The sequence below is a fragment of the Mesocricetus auratus genome, unplaced genomic scaffold (assembly GCF_017639785.1).
Source record: "Mesocricetus auratus isolate SY011 unplaced genomic scaffold, BCM_Maur_2.0 Super-Scaffold_100004, whole genome shotgun sequence".
Taxonomy (NCBI): Eukaryota; Metazoa; Chordata; class Mammalia; order Rodentia; family Cricetidae; genus Mesocricetus; species Mesocricetus auratus.
In genome coordinates, this window is record NW_024429189.1 from 98,701,734 (window position 1) to 98,719,660 (window position 17,927).

Consider the following 17,927-nt stretch of genomic DNA (forward strand, 5'->3'; position numbering starts at 1 on the left):
GGTCACAAGTTCTAATACTGCAAAACTGCTTCTGGAATCCCCAGAAAAGGGTTAAGCAGAAGGAACGGCAGGCACCACAAACCAACCAGGCCTGGACACTGAGCAAGCACCCTCCACTTACGGTCCCCTCCCCACCCTACACTGCGAGCAAGAACACTCATCCTCCAGCCACAAGGTCACAGGTCTCAGACCAAAGTGGGGCCCCTGGAGCAGAGCTAAAGACATAAGTGCACATGGGGCCATCCACTTTCTCTCCCACACAAAGGCTTGGACATCTATCTCTGCTGCTCATGCTAGGTAGGGTGGCTATAAAGGAGCCACAAGATTAAGTATCTCTAATAAAAAATCCCAAATCTGATAACAAAAGTGCACAATTCACATTATGAAACGTTGTTTAAACCATGAAACTATTTTAAAGTACTATATAAAGCTACCTTCCAGCTATATGTATAAGGAGTATAGAAAACATAAAATTAATTTCATGTTTAGAGCTGGGTCTTATCTCTAAAATCTCTCATGATACAAACTCAATTAAAAAAAAAGTAAAATACTTCTGGTCCCAACCATTCTACACAAGGGATATTCAACCTGCACGTGTTGTAGTTGCCAATCTTTGATTTCACACAGAAAATACATAAATAAAAATCACCAAAAATATGGAGTAGAAATAATACAAAATTATCATTTTGGCATTTTTTTAATAATTTATTTTTATTTTATGAGCACTGGAGCTTTGCCTGCATGTATGTGTTAGGGCATCAGATCCAGTGGAACAGGAGTTACAGACAATTGTGAGCTGCCATGTAGGTCCCGGGAACTGAACCTGTGTCCTCCGGAAAAGCAGCCAGTGCTCCTTACTGCTGAGCTATCTCTCCAGTCCTCATCTTGGCATTTTACCTGGCTTAATATCAATGACTAACTCTCACCACTGTTTATTTCCCTAAGAGACATGTATTGTTGAGAAACAAGAAGAGCTGGGAGAGAGAAGTCAGGAGAAATAGCATCCCCAAGTCAGCATCTCTCAGCTGCCAGGCTGTGGTGTCAGCTTAGCAGATGAAACAGTAATCAGCTGACAAAAATACCACATGGTGATCTAAAATAACAAGAACCAAAACGTCCTTAATTCAGATTAAAGATGAAAGCAGTGCACAGGCCGCACAGCACTAACTCTTCGAGCTCTTGAGGACTTGGAAGAGAAACACACCCCCACAACTGGAAATCTAAATAAAACAGGAAAAATTCTTTTTGTTGTAGCTATTTGCTTTGAATGGAGAAAATGACAAAAGCAAGTAACTGCCCCCAAAGCGGGGACCTGCTAAACAAAGTCACAGGTTGCTACTTCCCAACCTGCCCACTAAGAAATGAGAGACCAAAGAAAGCTGAGTTACTTTCTCCTTCTAGAAACAAGCTTTGAGCCTAGGTGGAGCTACTCTTGACTCCTTTTCAGTAAGTGCTAGGGTTTTTCTCTCTCATTTGTAAGAGCTCCTCATAGCTTAAAGACAGTAAGCCTTTGTTGTATTGCTATATCTAACACAAGGTAAAAGTCATTTAAAAATATTTCTGAAGTCAAATCTAGTATCTTTTTTCAATCCTTCTACCACTGCAGGCTTAGGAAGTCTCTCCACTCTGAAAATCAGAAAAGTAGTCATCATTTTCAGTTCAATACTTCATTTTAAAAAACAGCCAGGCATGGTGGTGCACACCTTTAATACCAGAACTCACTAATACAAACTAGGCTGGCCTGAAACTCGGACATCTACCTGCCTCCGCCTCCCAAGAGCTGGTATTAAAGGGGCATGCCTCCATTCCCAGCATAGAAATGTTTTAAATAAAAAACATAAATCTATGGGCTGGAGAGGGGTTAAGAGCATGCACTGCTTTTTCAGAGGACCTGGGTTCGATTTCTAGCACTCAGGTCAGGTGGCTCACAGCTGCTTGTGACTCCAGCTCCTGGATGATCCAGTGCTTCTGGCCTGCACAGGCATAGCACCTGCACTCCTGGGCACATACCCACAAGCACACACACACGTACGCACGCACGCACGCACGCAAGCAAACATGCAAGCAAGCATGCAAACATAATATCTCTTTCTCACTGTCTCTGTCTCTCCCTCCCTTACCCCGCCCTGCTTGCAAACAAGCAAGCAAACATACACACATATTCCTTCCTTCTCCCCCTCCCTCCCCCTCTCTCCTTCCCTCTCCCTCTCCCTGTAAGCCCTGCAAATTAGGCTATTTTCCTAAGTATGCTATGAGACTCTCAAGGGTCAGACAGAGGTAATAGGTATTTTTTTGTAAAAATGTGCTCTTTGGCTGGGTGGTGGGGGCTCACACAGAGGCAGGTGAATCACTGTGAGTTCGAAGCCAGCCTGGTCTAGAGAGCTGTTACACAGAGAAACCCTGTGCTCTTTGAAAGCTGCACACTTTATACAATGCATTTTGATCTTATGCATGCACACACCCACTATCTACCTCCAGCTCCTTCACGGATCAATCCCCACCCCACAACTTCACATCCCCAAACATGGCCGCCCTCCTTTAGCAGCCATCAATTGTCAAGAGCTCTTCAACTAGGGGTAGGGTCTCAGGAACCCCACCCACAACCCCAGCCTGAAACTTTTACAAGCTTGGTCTTTATTTTTTGTTCAAGATTATTTTTAATGTATGAGTGTTTGCCTGTACGGATGTCTGTGCATATACTGCCGGGTGGCCATGGAACGGAAGAAGGCATCGTAGCCCCTGGAGCTGGAGTTACAGATTGTTATGAGCTGTCATATGGGTACTGAGATGTAAACTCGGGTCCCCTGGGAGCTGCCAGTGCTCTCAACCTCTGAGCCAGCATCACTCCTGCCTCCCCCCACATTTTGATACAAATTCTCACTATGTAGAATATATTTTTATGTATATACATTTTTTAAAGATGAGTATGTGTGCTTGCTGTACGCCTGGGCTACATTTCATGCATAAATATGCAAATCCAGTTGAATTTTTTTGTTTTTTCTTTTTCTTTTTTTACAAATCCAGTTATTAAGCATAACTGTACCCAATGACTAAGTTGTAAATATCTTCAAAAACTTAGCATGTCTTAGTTGGGTTTCTATTGCTGTGATGAAAAGCATGACCAAAAGCAGTTGGGAAGGAAAGGGTTTAATTTGCTTACATGTCCATATTGCTGTTCATCATCTAAGGAAGTCAGGACAGGAACTCAAACAAGGCTGGAACCTGGAGGCAGGAGCTGATGCAGAGGCCATGGAGGGTGCTGCTTCCATGGCTTTGTACCGCCTACCAGGAATAGCACCAACCACCATGGGCTGGCCTCATCAATCACTAAGAAAAATGCCTTAGTTAGATCTTACAGAGGCATTTTCTCAACTGAGGTTCCCTCCTTTCAGATGACTCAAGTCTATATCAAGTTGTCATAAAACTAGCCAGGACAACGTGTTTAAATCTATTATTTACAATGGGATAATATATTCTCATCTCTAGAAAAAATAGAAGTAGAGAAAATTAGGGCTTCACTATCCTAATTTGAAGATCTAAGGAATAAAAATACAGTTTATATTCTTGGCAAAATGACAAAGCTTAAAAGTCCAATGACAATTATCAAAGTCAAACTTGATAGCATAGGGATCCTGCTTTCCCTTAGTGAACTGCACCTTCCACTGACCAGTCAACCTTCAATCACACTGAAAAGGCCATTGCATGTGCACCAGTCAAAACTTCCAAAAAGCCTTTCCCAAAATGTCTTAGAGTGAGTGATGACATTTAGGTGATGTGCACATTACAGTGACTCAGGTCACTATGACTCAGGTCACTGCCCAAAACCCAAGACCTGGAAACGGTTCTGCCCGACCAGGTCAAGTGAAAGGGCAAGCAGAGGGAGAGCACTTAGAAAAGCTGCTGTCCCGCGCCCTCCACGGGGCAAGGGAGGACAGAGGAGCTGGCTTCACAGTATGCTGGCAACAGCTCACCAGCTGCTCAGGGAACAGAACTAGACCTGTCTGTCTATTTTCTCAGTTGTCGGAAGTGCCAAGGCACACTCGAGGCCTCAACAGGATGCAGTGTTCTGCTGGATACCTGAGAGCCACAAACAGGACCTCAGGGTCTAAACGACCAATAAACTTTAATCCTATTAAAGACATGGTTGCAGAACGTGAATGCTGGCGGAGACTCCGTTCAAACAAAGCCAGACAGACAGCAGCAGAGTCTTCTGGGGCTAGTATCTAAGCATAATGAAGTCAGTTTTGAATTTTATTTTGTCATTCTACTGGAGCAAAAAGGATCAGAAAAAGCACTCTAGTGTCAACCCAGACAAATATTAATGTCCCTAAGCCTTTGGGCCTAAGGGACCCAAACTTAGATTTGAAATGTGACATCTGAAGACCATACCAGGCACCCTTCTCCTGTTCTCTGAGGTAACAGCACAGCTTCTAGGCTACTTTACTTTCACTGCAAAAATAGCATTAAAAAAAAACTGGGGGTGGGTGGGTCCGAGTCATGGCTCCCAGTCAAGAACAGCACTGGCTGCTCTTCCAGAGGACCCATGCGATAGCTCACATCCATACTCCAGTTCCAGGTGATCTGAGACCCTCTTCTAACCTCATTAGAAACCAGGCATTCCCGTGGTATACATACATAAATCTAAACAGGCAAAACACTCATACCCATAAAATAAACTAAATCTAAAATAAATGTATTTAAATTTCGAAGTTCAAAGGTGGCAGCTGGTTTTTCCATGCATATTTTAGTTAACAATTAAATTTGAAATCTAAAATATGCTTTAAATAAAAGCATGGTCTGAAAGATGTTTCTTCATCTTCTAAGAAAACAGAAAGCAAAATAACAAGAAAAAAATCACAATTTGGGGGGGTTGTTTGTTTATTTTGAAACAGGGTCTGGCTGGTTTCAATGTCAAAGATCCACCTGCCCCTTGCCTCCCCAGTGCTACCAACACTTTTCCGCCAGGCAGTGGTGGCTGCGGCGTTGGCGGCAGCGGTGGTGGTGGTGGTGGTGGTGGTGGTGGTGGTGGTGGTGGTGGTGGTGGTGGTGATGGTGGTGCACACCTTTAATCCTAGCACTCAAGAGGCAGAGGCAGAAGGATATCTTGAGTTCTACTGACAGCCTGGCCTATGGATCAAATTCCAGGGCAGCCAGGGCTAAACAAAGCAACCCTGTTTTGGGATGGACAGGGTACAATATTTCTAATTTGAAAAACTAAACCCAAGAAAAATGATCTTCAAATAAAATTTATTTCTCAAATGTATTATAAAATAATTACAAGAGAAGCTGTAGAGACTGGAATGTTTTATTAAAACACCAATATTCTTGATACATATAAAAAGAACTATTATGAACCACCAGGAAAAACAGACTAAGAAACTTGGAAACAAATAAGCCAAACAAAATATAAATGCAAAACAAAAGCATTAAAAGTGCACCAGAGACTGGAAAATGAGATGACCGTGGTTTAGAGCATTTACTGCTCTTGCAGAGGACCTGGGTTCAGTTTCCAGCACCCACATAAAGGCCTGGTAGTCTTGCTGGTAGCAAGATTTGTTGATCCTGCAAGTTCTGGCAGGAGGCCCTGCCTAGTAAATAAAGTGAGAGCAACTGAGGAAGACATTCAGTCACAGACACTCACACACATGCATGTGCACTCACACTCGGGAACATTCCTACACGCTCTACACAAGTGCAAATCATCATAAAAATCCTTCCATTTGCAAATGGTGCCCCTTTCAAAAATTTAAATAACCAGAAAAATGTGCATAGATTTACACAAAAGGTTAATTAATCCCCACTGTATACTCTTCACCACAGCAGGAATAAAGTGGGGGGAAGCTCAGAAGCTAGAAACTCAACAGAAGGATTTGTCATGTAAATTGTGATGCATTCCATACAAATAAGCTGTTAAAAATCAAGTTTAAAAGTATGTAGTCGCATTCCTAAGGCAGAGTGCTAACAGCTTTGGTTTTGCACTACACTTTATCTCTATTGGAGAGGGGATCCCTGTCCACTAGCACTGTCAAAGCATGGAGACGGCGGCCAGCTCATCAGCCGGGGGCAAGCACCTTCACCCACCATGCCATCTCACCCATCTAAAGTTGTTGTTTTATAAGCCGCTTCTGATCTCTGTGTTGGAAGTTATACATAATGTGTACATTATACACATACACAGAAATTTTACTTTCACATCTAAGGTGCAGCCCTGAGTATTCAGTGACTACAAGTAATGAGCTACTTCACCACAAGCCTCACATTTTATTACTGCAGAGTAGAATGCCTGTCTCACTTCCAGAAAGTTCTCCAGTAATTCTGACCAGCAGCTTCAGTGTTCTCTATATGACAATCCCTAAAAATAGTTGTGAATCGCCAGCATATTTTTTCAATCCATTTCTGATTACCAAAAAAAAAAGGGGGGGGAGGAAGGGAGGGAGAAAGTCAGATTTCTGAGAAATGACACCCTCCAGGGATGCTCTATCTACACATAGTAAGGACAACTCTACATACTCATGAAAATTCAATTTGCAATACCATTTAATTTGTTGGGAGAACAAAGTCAGCTAAATTAAGAGCTGGCAAATAGCCAGGCATTATGGTGCATGCCTTTAATCCCAGCACTCGGGAGGTAGAGACAAGTGGATCAAAGCTGACCTGTTCTATAAAACCAGTTCCAGAACAGCCAGGGCTGTTAGACAGAGAAACCCTGTCTCAAAAGAACAAACAAAGAAAACAAAAATTAAAAAAGGGGGGCTGCCAAACCCCAAAGAGACAGGGGCTCCACAGTTAGAAACGTGTGTTTCCCTCCATTCTGGTCAACCGCCAGGGCTGTGAAGGTGATGCATGTTTGAGCTTCAGTTCCTTTAAAGCTGGCTGCACAGTGAAACTGCCTGGAAAATCTTTAAAATTCCAACACTCCCTTTCTGAATGATGAAAGTGCATCTCAGATTCCGGGGTGAGACCCAGCATACATGGTTTCTCCAGATTCCTCAGGTGACTTCAGTTCGCTTTAAGATGGGGACCACTGATTTCAAGCACCAGTTTTTTAATAGATAACGAATGACCCATAATGGTGATGGTGGTGGGGGAGGAGGATAAAAGCAATGACTGAGGGTCAACAGTTTTTCAACTTTAATTTTTTAAAAAGTAATTCTTGGTACAACTACTAAATCGATCTACCAGTTCCATGCAATCACTATCAAACTCCCATCTGCCTTTTTGGCAAAAGCTGACAGACTAATCCTGAAATACACACACACACACACACACACACACACACACACACACACACACACACACACAAAACAGGCCCAAGAATAGCAAAAGAACAAAACCAGAGGCCTGCTTTTTTCCCAGTTTCAAGACTGAACAGAATGCTGTGTAATTCAGACAGGGTGGAATAAGGACACACAATATTGGCATGAGGACATACATACAGATTGATGGGTTATAACAGAACCCAGAAATAACAGGGTAGAGAGCAGCCTTTCCCTCGAGTGGACACGACAACCTGTGCATCACCAGATACACGTGATACAGCTATCCTGTTGGAAAAAAGTGGGTCAGACAAAATGAAATCTGGAAAATGTATTTTAGGAGTTGATGGACACCAAAAGAAAAGTGTGAGATTTCAAACGTGAAAAGAAATTTTAAAGAGTTGAAGGCATTCAGTACATCAACCTAAATCAGTACTGAGCAACTAGTCAACCTGTCTTTGATGGCCGTGAGTAATAAATATTCTAACACAGACTCCCTGCCCAGTCCACCTCCCAGAAGCAAAGCAAAGGGCCTGGAAGAGCTTTCCACTCATCAACGCCCAGCCCTGCAACGTGGTCTTCAGTGAACCTAGAGATGGTGCTCCGGAAAGGGAGGACATGCTGACTAGAAACCAGGTAGAAACCAGGCCACATGGGCATCCCAGGAACTCACAAGGGTTTCAGAGACGACAGACACAGAGAGCCTCAAGAACAAGGTGGGCAGCCTAGCTGAGAAGAGGAAAAGAGTGGGAGCCGGGTGCTGCATAAATATGCAGTCTATCTGCACACAGAGGAGACAAAATCCCATAAAACTCTGAGGAAGAGAACAGTGTCAAAGACTCTGACACAAAAGGGCAGCAAGCAGCTACACAGTGGCATGGGCTAAAAGCCGGAAAGCCCCTGGGATGGACCCGAAGAGAAATATAACTCATCTAATTCCTCCTGGCAAGAAATGTAGTCATCCTCAACCCAGCAGGGAAGGTGAACTTGCTGGAGAACTACCACACTGACCAGGATAGGTCCTACCAGGATCCCAAGAAACACTGGGCTGGGACGATGGCTCAGCGAGTTAAGTCACGTGAGCTGAGCTCTCAAACCCATATGGTAGGTAATAAGAACTGACTCACCACAACATGTTCTTGTAAAAGACTGTAAAAGCCCTCCTCCACTTTGTCTAGGGTTGGCAGGGGTGGGGGTAGAGCTTAACAGCAGAGACTCTGAAGCACTTGTTCTGTTCTGTTTGAGGTAAGACCTGTGTAATTCAAGCTTTGAACCATAGATCACAGACTGGCCTAAGCCTCAGCCTCCCAAGTTATGGGATTACAGGTGCAGCCATCCTTCCCAGCAGAAGTATTTTTTAAATATAAGCCTAGGGAGATGATTCAGTGGTTAAGAGCACTAGAGGGGAATCTGACACCCTCTTCTGGCCTCCACAGGTACTGCATGCATGTGATACACAGACACACATACAGGAAAAATACCATACACATAAAATTAATTTTTAAAAACCTTAAATAAAAGACAATAAACAGTAATCTATTGACCTTGTCATTAAAAAAAAGTAAAGGATCTATGTTTGTTCTCTTCATGGGAAGAACAAGGCAGCATTATAAAGATGCTTTAGAGAATGGGCTTAATAGTAGAATACTTAGTATTCACACAATCCTGGGTTCAATACCTAGCAACACACACACACACAGACAAGACTCTTCAAACTAATATGTGTTTACATTTAAACTGTTTTGAAATCCTAAATTGTAAAACACTTGATTTCAAGAGCAAAAAAGGAGGATAGGAGGGAGGGAGGGAAAGAGAGAGGGGCAGGGAGGGAGGGAGGGAGGGAAGGAGGTAAGAGAGAGAGAAAAAAGAAAACACTTGAGGCCAGGCATGGTGGTACATGCTTTTAGACCCAGCACTTAGGAGGCAGAGGTAGGTAGGTGCATCTCTGTGAGTTTGAGGCCAGCCTGGTCTACATAGTGAGTTCCAGGACAGTCAGAGCTACAAAGAGAGACCCTGTCCCAAAAAGAAAGAGACACAGACAAACACCTGAAGCCAAGGATGTAGCTCAGTTGGTAAATGTTTAAAAGATAATAAAATAATAAAAAAATAAAACGCTGTGTATAGTGGCCCATGCCTGTAGTCCTAGCACAATCAAGAGGCAGGAGACTCAGATGTCAAAGGTCCTAGGCAATATAGGCTACCCAGGCTACATAAGACCCCTTTTCAAAAAAGAGGTCTCCAGGAGGTGGTGGTAATCCCAGCACTTGGGAGGCAGAGGCAGGTGGATCTCTGTGAGTTCAAGGCCAGCCTGGCCTACAGAGTGAGTTCCAGGACAGCTAGGGCTGTTACACAGAGAAACCCTGTCTTGAAAAAAACAAATAAACAATAAAAGGAACATCCCATGGCAGGTCCAAGGACTTAGAACAGTGGGTAATTTGGGTAAATTAAGGTGAATTCATGAACATGATGGGAAAAACAAGCAAACTTCATACTACCCTCCAATTCAAATATCTAATTACTAACTTCAAAAACCAAGAGAAAATATGAGTTAATATTTATGAGATCTTGGGTGCAGAGAAACTATAGAAAGATTTTAAATTAAAATGAAAGAATCTACAACTTTAGGACAAAAATGCAGATGCTATTTCTCAAGCAGAGTGGAGGAAAAGAACAAATACAACTCTAAGTGCAGAGACTAAGGAGGACCAAGTAAAACACTAGTAGGGAGAGACTAGAAAATGGTTAGTGGTTTTTAGATAAAACAAGACTTGAAGAAAATGTCATAGTCTCAGAGACCTGGGCACACTCACACTCCCCACATCACACATTTGTGGAATATACTGTATACTGTAAAGCAATATCATAAAAGTTAAAGATAAAAAGAAACATATGAACTCAGAGATTTTGTCAGCACTGATGACACCTTCCATGAAGTGGAGTCGGCAAACCTTTCCTTACAAAGGGTCAGACAGGAAAAACTTTAGGCTTTCAGGTTACACGGTCTACAGCAGTGATTCTCAACCTTTCTATGCTGCAATCCTTTAATACAGTTCCTCATGTTGTGGTGACCCCAACCATAACATTATTTTCATTGTGACTTCATAACTGTGAATTTGCTACTGGTATGAATTGTAATGTAAATATTTGATATGCAGGATATCTGACACCAATCCCCAAAGGGGTCATGATCCACCGGTTGAGAACCTCTGGTCTAGAGTAAAGCATGTCTGTGTTGCAACTTCAGAACCAGCATGCTAATTGCCTAGGAACTTGCTAGAAATGCACATTCCCAGGCCTCACCCTGACCTTCTGAATAAGACACCAAAGTATGAAACCTACCTTGTTAGACTGGGAAAAGGTTGTGGCCAACCCCAGCCAGATGATACACTTTTGGAGCAGCATGGGATTTGGGACAGCACTGCAGGAAACAACCAAATGAGGCTGAAATCCAACTCTTGTAGAATGTCTGAAACACTGCATTTACTATCAAATGCAAAAAGGAAACTGTGCTTTCAAGCCCAAAGCATGGTAGAGAGAGTTGTCCTAGAGCCATATGCAAATGAAATGTTGTCCAGATTGGAAACACTTAGTCAATTTTTGCTCTGTGTAGCTTTGGAGGCTGTCCTGGAACTAGCTCTGTAGATCAGGCTGGTCTGAACTCACAGATATCTGCCTGCCTCTGCCTCCTGAGTGCTGGGATTAAAGGCGAGCGCCACCACAGCCCAGCTAACTCAGTCAATTTTAATTAAGTCAATAAATCATGTGTTTATTTATTTGAGCAAAGAGAAGTCAGTTTAAAACAACAACAAAAAACCATGCTGAGGTGGATGTGGAGCACATGGATAATTCCTACATTAACAAAAGGACCCCATAGCCTGGGGTCCATAACAGACAACAGTAGAACCCCAGACATAAAGGGGCAAAAGGAGGTCTACAGCCGCCTCCCAATCCATCCATCCACCCTGCAGTTTTCTAGAATGTAGTATGTCTATGCTCTTTTTTCTTTTCTTTTTTTTTTGGGGGGGGGCACGTTGAGACAGTGTTTCTCTGTGTCCTGGCTGCCCTGAAACTCACTCTGAAGACCAGGCTGGCCTCAAACTCACAGAGATCTGCCTGTCTCTGAGAGTGCTGGGATTAAAGCTGTGCATTAAAGGTGTGCAGCACCTACCCAGCTTAGAATGTACATCTAAGTAAGTCACCTAATCACTCTAGTCGTCTGGTGGCTTTCCACCCAGATGCTGTCAAAGGACCTTACAATTTCATCCATCGGGCTTTTAGCTGCTCTCCACTGCTAGTGTGTGCTTCCTCTATGGTCCTTCTTTGCCTTTCCCCTTTGTTCATAAGTGCTGTTCCCACCCCTGCAGTCAAACCCCACCTTCATTCAAGTTCTTGATGAGCATCCTAGACCAAACAGCACAAGAGGATTATGTCCTAATTTGAGTTTGCCACCAGACTCGACTGACTCTGCTACTCAGTGGCACTATGACCATGAACAAACCTCATTATCCCCCATAGTAAGATGGGCACAGTTAACCCACAGCACTGGGACGACACAACTAAGCTGGGCACAACACCCAGCACCAGTGGCTACTGGTTCTCTGCCCTCTTCACACCACCAGGAACAAGATCTGGAAATGAAGTCCTATCTTTAAGTGTCCAGAATTTCAAGGGCCATCTCAGAATTCAAGCCCAGTAGGTAGTTACCTTAGAGATATGGACAAACACAGAGCAGAATCGCCCTGTCGGTTGTCACACTAGCAACCCTGACCTCAAGTGCCCAGCATATCATCTACACCTATCAGCACTGATGATTCCACCGACCACTTCATGGGCTAGCTGCCGCCTCACCCTTCTAGGGTCCCTGTTAGTGCTCAGACAGGTTCCTACACAGAAGTGAATCTTATTTAGCTGTATTCACTTTCAACTGCAAAAATGGGAGGGCTCAACTAAGATTCACACACATATTAAAAAGTGGCGAGGCTAGGGAGACAGCAGTTGCTACAGTGAATTCCTGAGGCAGGGTGGCAAGTAAACCTAGCCTACCAGGCCAGTTTCAGGCCTGTGAGAGGACCTTGCCTCAATAAAAAAATACACAGTGGTTGGAGAAGTGACAAAGTAGTTAAGAGTACTGGTTGCTCTTACAGAAGACTAAGGTTCAATTCTCAGCACTCACATGGCTCCTAACCCCTAGCTCCAAGGGCAGAGATGTCTCTAAGCACAGAAGTGGCCAGCAGTCCCTTGGGAGGTAACACTGGCTGCAAACAGTACCCACCACCCCCGACCCCAGGAAATAAACACACTTCTGTCCCACCATCAGCAGCCAAAACACACTTTATGGGAAGATGGCTCGGTGGTTAAGAGAACAGACTGCTCTTCCAGAGGACCTAGACTCAATCCCCTGCAACCACATGGCAACTCACAATCACCTCCCAGGGGGCCTGACACCCTCTTCCGGTCTCCAAGAACACTGCCTGTGCAGATACACATGCAGGCAAAGCACCTATACACATAAAATAAAAATAAATACCACCTCAAAAATAAAAATAATCAAGCCAGGCGGTGGTGGTGCATGCCTTTAATTCTAGCACTCAGGAGACAGAGGCAGGTGGATCTCTGTGAGTTCAAGACCAGCCTGGTCTACAAGAGCTAGTTCCAGGACAGCCTCCAAAGCCACAGAGAAACCCTGTCTCGAAAAACCAAAAATATAAAAAAAAATAATAATAATAATAAAATAAATGTTGGCAGTACCTAAGGAACAGAACTCAAGGTTGTCCTCTAGTTCATACATGTGTATAGACAGACAGATAAGATGGCAGGGGCAAACACACACACACACACACACACACACACACACACACACACACACAAAGAGGAAATGGTCATCTCCCTGGTGAAGAGTGTCACCAGGTCCTTAATGAGATGCCTGGATAACTAGACAGAAATCTACACATCAGATGCCTTACAAGAGCCTACGAGTGAAGGAAGCTTCCCTAACCAGGCACTAGAAAAAGCTCCTCTCCTTCATGGAGTTAACTTCCCAAGAGGGCTAGAGACTGCCTGGACTAAGAGGGAGAGCATTAAGTTAAAGGTGCTAAGAAGAACCCAGGAAGATTGGCGTTTCCAGGCAGGAGGAAATTCTGCCGGCTTTACTTCTAGACTTGGGTTGACAGGTTGGCACCACAGCTTCGTCACCCTGAACCTCAGGCACCTCACCTGATAGTCACTTTCCATGCAGGTGCCAGGCCTAAAGCCTCTTGTCCATCTTCCTCCATGACACTCCTCCTCCCTCCCTGCTCCTTGATTCTTGTCTCTCTAGCCCTACCTCGGAATCTATTACTCTTCAATCACCCTGGTTTGACCTCCCCACCACCTGAGGCCTGTCCTAACCATACCCATTCTCAAACAGCAATGGCTAGTGTCCTTGCTGCAAGTGGAACCAGGGCTAAGGGTGTAGCTCTGTATTAGAACACTTGCTTAGCCGGGCGTTGGTGGCGCACGCCTTTAATCCCAGCACTCGGGAGGCAGAGGCAGGCGGATCTCTGTGAGTTCGAGGCCACCCTGGTCTACAAGAGCTAGTTCCAGGACAGCCTCCAAAACAATGCAGAGAAACCCTGTCTCGAAAAAACCAAAAAAAAAAAAAAAAAAAAAAAAAAAAAAAAAGAATACTTGCTTAACATGCCAACGCCATGGGTTCAAACCCAGGCATGAAAACATAAACCTATCTGTACTATGCTATGGATTAAACTGTTTCATTCTCCCAACCAATCCATATATGGTGAAATTAACCTCTACAATGTGCTCAAATTCAGAGAAAAAGCTTTTAGGAGACAATTAGGTTTCATGAGGTCTTAGCTAGTAAGATATAGAAGAGAAAGGGTGGTACAGCATGTACAAGGCCCTGGGTTCAATTCTTAGCACTGGAGTGGGAAGAAGAGAGAGAGGACATTGAGAAAAGGCCACGTGAGTGAGCAGTCAATGGGAAAATGACTCCTGTGTGCCAGAGTGAATGCTCTCACCAGAACTGATAGCCAGAACCTTGGCTTTGGACTCCCTCGACTCCAGAACTGTGAGAAATAAACCACTGAGGCATTTTGTGACAGCAGTGTGAGCAGACTAACTCAAGCCCCTTGTCCACACTGCCGGGCTCTCCAGGCCTTCTAAGATTCCTTAGAAACCCTACTCTCTGCCTCCTGCACTAAAGAGAGCCGCACTCAGAAAACCAAGTGCCACGAAACTGTCCATTTGGAAAGGACACTCTCCCTGCAGCAGCTGACCGTAAGAATACTGCCCTGAAAAAGAGTGGACACTCAAAGTATGAAGTTGACGGCTGAAAGGCCCTGCTGGTGATCAGGTAAAGGGAAATTTAGGCAGCTGTGAGCTCGGGGCTCTGAGGCCAGTCTGGACAGCACAGCAAGACTCGGCGTCAAGTAGTGAAAGATACGAGCTGAAAGCAGACTTTAATAGGAAACAGCCAGCAACTTAGAACCTGGGACAAGATAGAAATAGCAAAGCCAGGAAGAAAATGGCAATGCCAGAGAGTGCACAAAGAGCTCCTTTAAACCCAGAGGCAGCAATGCAGGCTTAACTAGGAACACGAATGTCAGAATTAAATAGCACGAAAACACCCCCAACACACCTTCAGAGCAGAGAACTGGAGGGGCAGCAGGGTGAAAAAAATCAACAAGGAACCAAAGACTCAGTGAAGTCTTAAAAAGTACGAGGGTAAATGAAATAAGGTTTTTTTGTTTGGTTTGGTTTGGTTTTTTTGTTTTGTTTTGTTTTTGAGACAGGGTTTCTCTGTATTGTTTTGGAGGCTGTCCTGGAACTCGCTCTGTAGACCAGGCTGACCTCGAACTCACAGAGATCCACCTGCCTCTGCCTCTGCCTCCCGAGTGCTGGGATTAAAGGCGTGCGCCACCAACGCCCAGCTTGAAATAAGGTTTTCAAAGCTTACATTTATAGGCTCAAAGTGCCATACAAAGACAAATTACTGGTGACGACTTAGTTTTCTTACCCAAAATGAGAAAAGTCCTTAAACTATCAGTGGGATCAAATCCAGAACCCCAGATGGAGCTCAGGTTTCTTTAGGAGCACGGAATAAGAGTATGACAACAGCCGACAACCATGGAACAAAAAGCTTACTTCTAAAATGTTAGGTCTACTAGACTCTATACAGATGAGGCATGCAGTGTGGCACAAAAACTACCTAAAGCATCCACAACGCTCTAATCAAATATTTTTCCATTTTATTTGAGATCATAATTACATTTCTCCATTCCCTCTCTTCCCTCCAAACCCTCCCAGTACCCTTCCTTTCTCTCCTATTATACCGCCTCTTTTCTCAATAATTGTATTGCATGCATATGTGTATATATTCCTACATACAACCTGTCCAGTTACTTGTGTGTTTTCAGGGCTGATTATTTGGCACTGGACAACCAAAGGTGTGCTCTTCCCTGAGGAACCTCTGCTGTCTCCAGCTCTCCTCAGTTGCCTGTAGCTCTGTGCAGGGCTGAGGCCCCGTGTGCAGGGCTGAGGCCTCGTGTGCAGGGCTGAGGCCTCGGGGCTTTTCCCCATGCTCTTCGGTATGTCCATTGGTGTCCTCCTTGATCAGATCACACTTAGTCACATTGGTTCAAGTGCTTTTCTTTAATGTGTGTATGTTGTTTCCCTGAGTGTGTGCACGGTTTCCAAGAGTGTGCAATGTTCACACCACAGAGGCCAACAGAGGGCATTTCATCCCCTGGGACTGGAGTTTAACGATGATGGTGAGACACTGTTTGGGTGCTGGAAATTAAGCCCAGATCCTGAGGGGGAAAAAAGCAGCCAGTGCTCTTAACTGCTGAGTCATCTCTTCAGCCCTCTATAATCAAACACTTCTGTAAGTTTTTGGGTTTTTTGTCTTTTTTAACTTTCTTGCTGGACAAGGTGATACACGCACACCTTCAGTCCCAGCAGAATGCGGTGGATCTCTGTGATTTCAAGGCTACATAGTCAGGCCTTGCCTCAAAATAAATAAATAAATTCGTTGTGTTGCTTTGTGCTCGGGACTTGTGAGCTTCCCCCCCACCAGCTGGACTGAGTTGCTAAGACCACATTTTCACCACCACATCCAGATCAATCGTTTCTCAGTAGAGGTTTAATCTCAGGGTAATGTGCCACTCAAGAAAACTAAATACCAGACAACTATCTGGAACGAGGGGGAAGGGACACAACTTTAATCTGGGACTTAGCTAACGGTGAGTTTGAGGCCAGTCTGGAACAAGTTTCAGGTCAGACAGGACAAAAACAAAAAGAAAAAAACAAAAACCCCTGCCACTACAAACACCTTCTTTCTTTCTTATTTATTTGGTTAGTTGGTTGTTTAGTTGGCTGGTTGGTTTTTTTGAGGCAGGGTTTTTCTGTGTTGCCCTGGCTGTCCTGAACTTGCTCTGTAGACCAGGCTGGCCTTCAACTAAGAAATACACCTTCCTCTCCCTCTGGAGTGTTGGGATCAAAGGCATGTTCCACCACCGCCCGGAAAAACACCTACTTTCTTACAAAAATTACTTCCCACAATAAGAAAACTGGGCGGGAGTGGGTGGGGTGGAAATGGCCTGGTATAAAAGAAAGAACCAGTTCACTGTCTAGAAAGCAGTTACCTCATGCCATGATGTCTGCCTGTCTCCTTTGAACTACCAAACGTGTCATGAGCGCGCTAACACGGTGCACAGTCCCCAGCGCCCACAGTTTATTAATTTTTGGATGAGTTAAGTATAAAGAGTAGTTCTACATTCCTAAATGGTCCTGATAAGGTCAACTATAACCCAGTACAGAATCCTGACCCCCTAAGAGGAAAAGGCCTCATGCAAACTTCACCGGAGTCAAAAGCCTTAAAGGAAAAGGCCAGCAACTTCATAAACTAAGATAAAAGGCAGACACAGATAGGCGTCCGGAACAGGTGAGGCCTGAGCCCAACAGCACTCCAATACAAAACACAGAAATGTTCCAGCCACCTTGGTTTTAGCCTACCAGAGTTAGGAGGAAACTGCCTGAGGGAAGTCACATGGCCAGTTAATGACAGCTCCAGCCTGGCTGTCTCAGGATTCAGATCCCAGATCCTCACACATCCCTGCTCGCCTTCTTTCAGAGGACCCAAACGTCAGAAGGGATAGCATCCTCCCCGTCCCGCTTCCCTGCGCTGCAAACATCAGACTAACAGCTACTGCAAATGCTCCATCCCCAGGAAGCCCCCAACGTAACTTTCTTCCCCCTGCACTTGCCCTCAGCGCTGACAACCCGGAGTTTCCCACCAGACCCGATTAAAAAAAGCCCCTCATCCTGAAAAAGGGCCGAGTTCCTATAGGCTACCCATCTAATAGGATATCTCCGGCCAAACGATGGAGAATAATTATTCACCTTCAAGTTGTCACACTCCAATGTCAATTTCTCTGTCCAGAGTGGCGGCAACAGGGAGACTCGGGACCCCTGGGGGGGACAGGCCAGCGGGAAAGGTCGCAAGGTTGGAGCGGCGGCATCTAAAATTACTCCCTGTCGCCTCCGCAAAGAGGGAAGGAAGCCAGACTGGAAACCGCACCACCATCCCCCGCCCCTCGGACTGACCCTGAGTCCCCGGGCGCTGGGATGCGGGGCGCACCTCCTGGGGAGGGGCGCACAGTAAGCCGCGCAGCA

At 44.7% G+C, this 17,927-nt stretch overlaps 1 protein-coding gene across 3 annotated transcripts in view; it reads right to left on the minus strand.

Moving 5' to 3' along the window:
• Nucleotides 1–17,927, minus strand: part of Slc23a2 (solute carrier family 23 member 2) — a 92,766-nt gene that overhangs the window by 74,325 nt on the left and 514 nt on the right. The gene's annotated exons all lie outside the window — the stretch shown is intronic.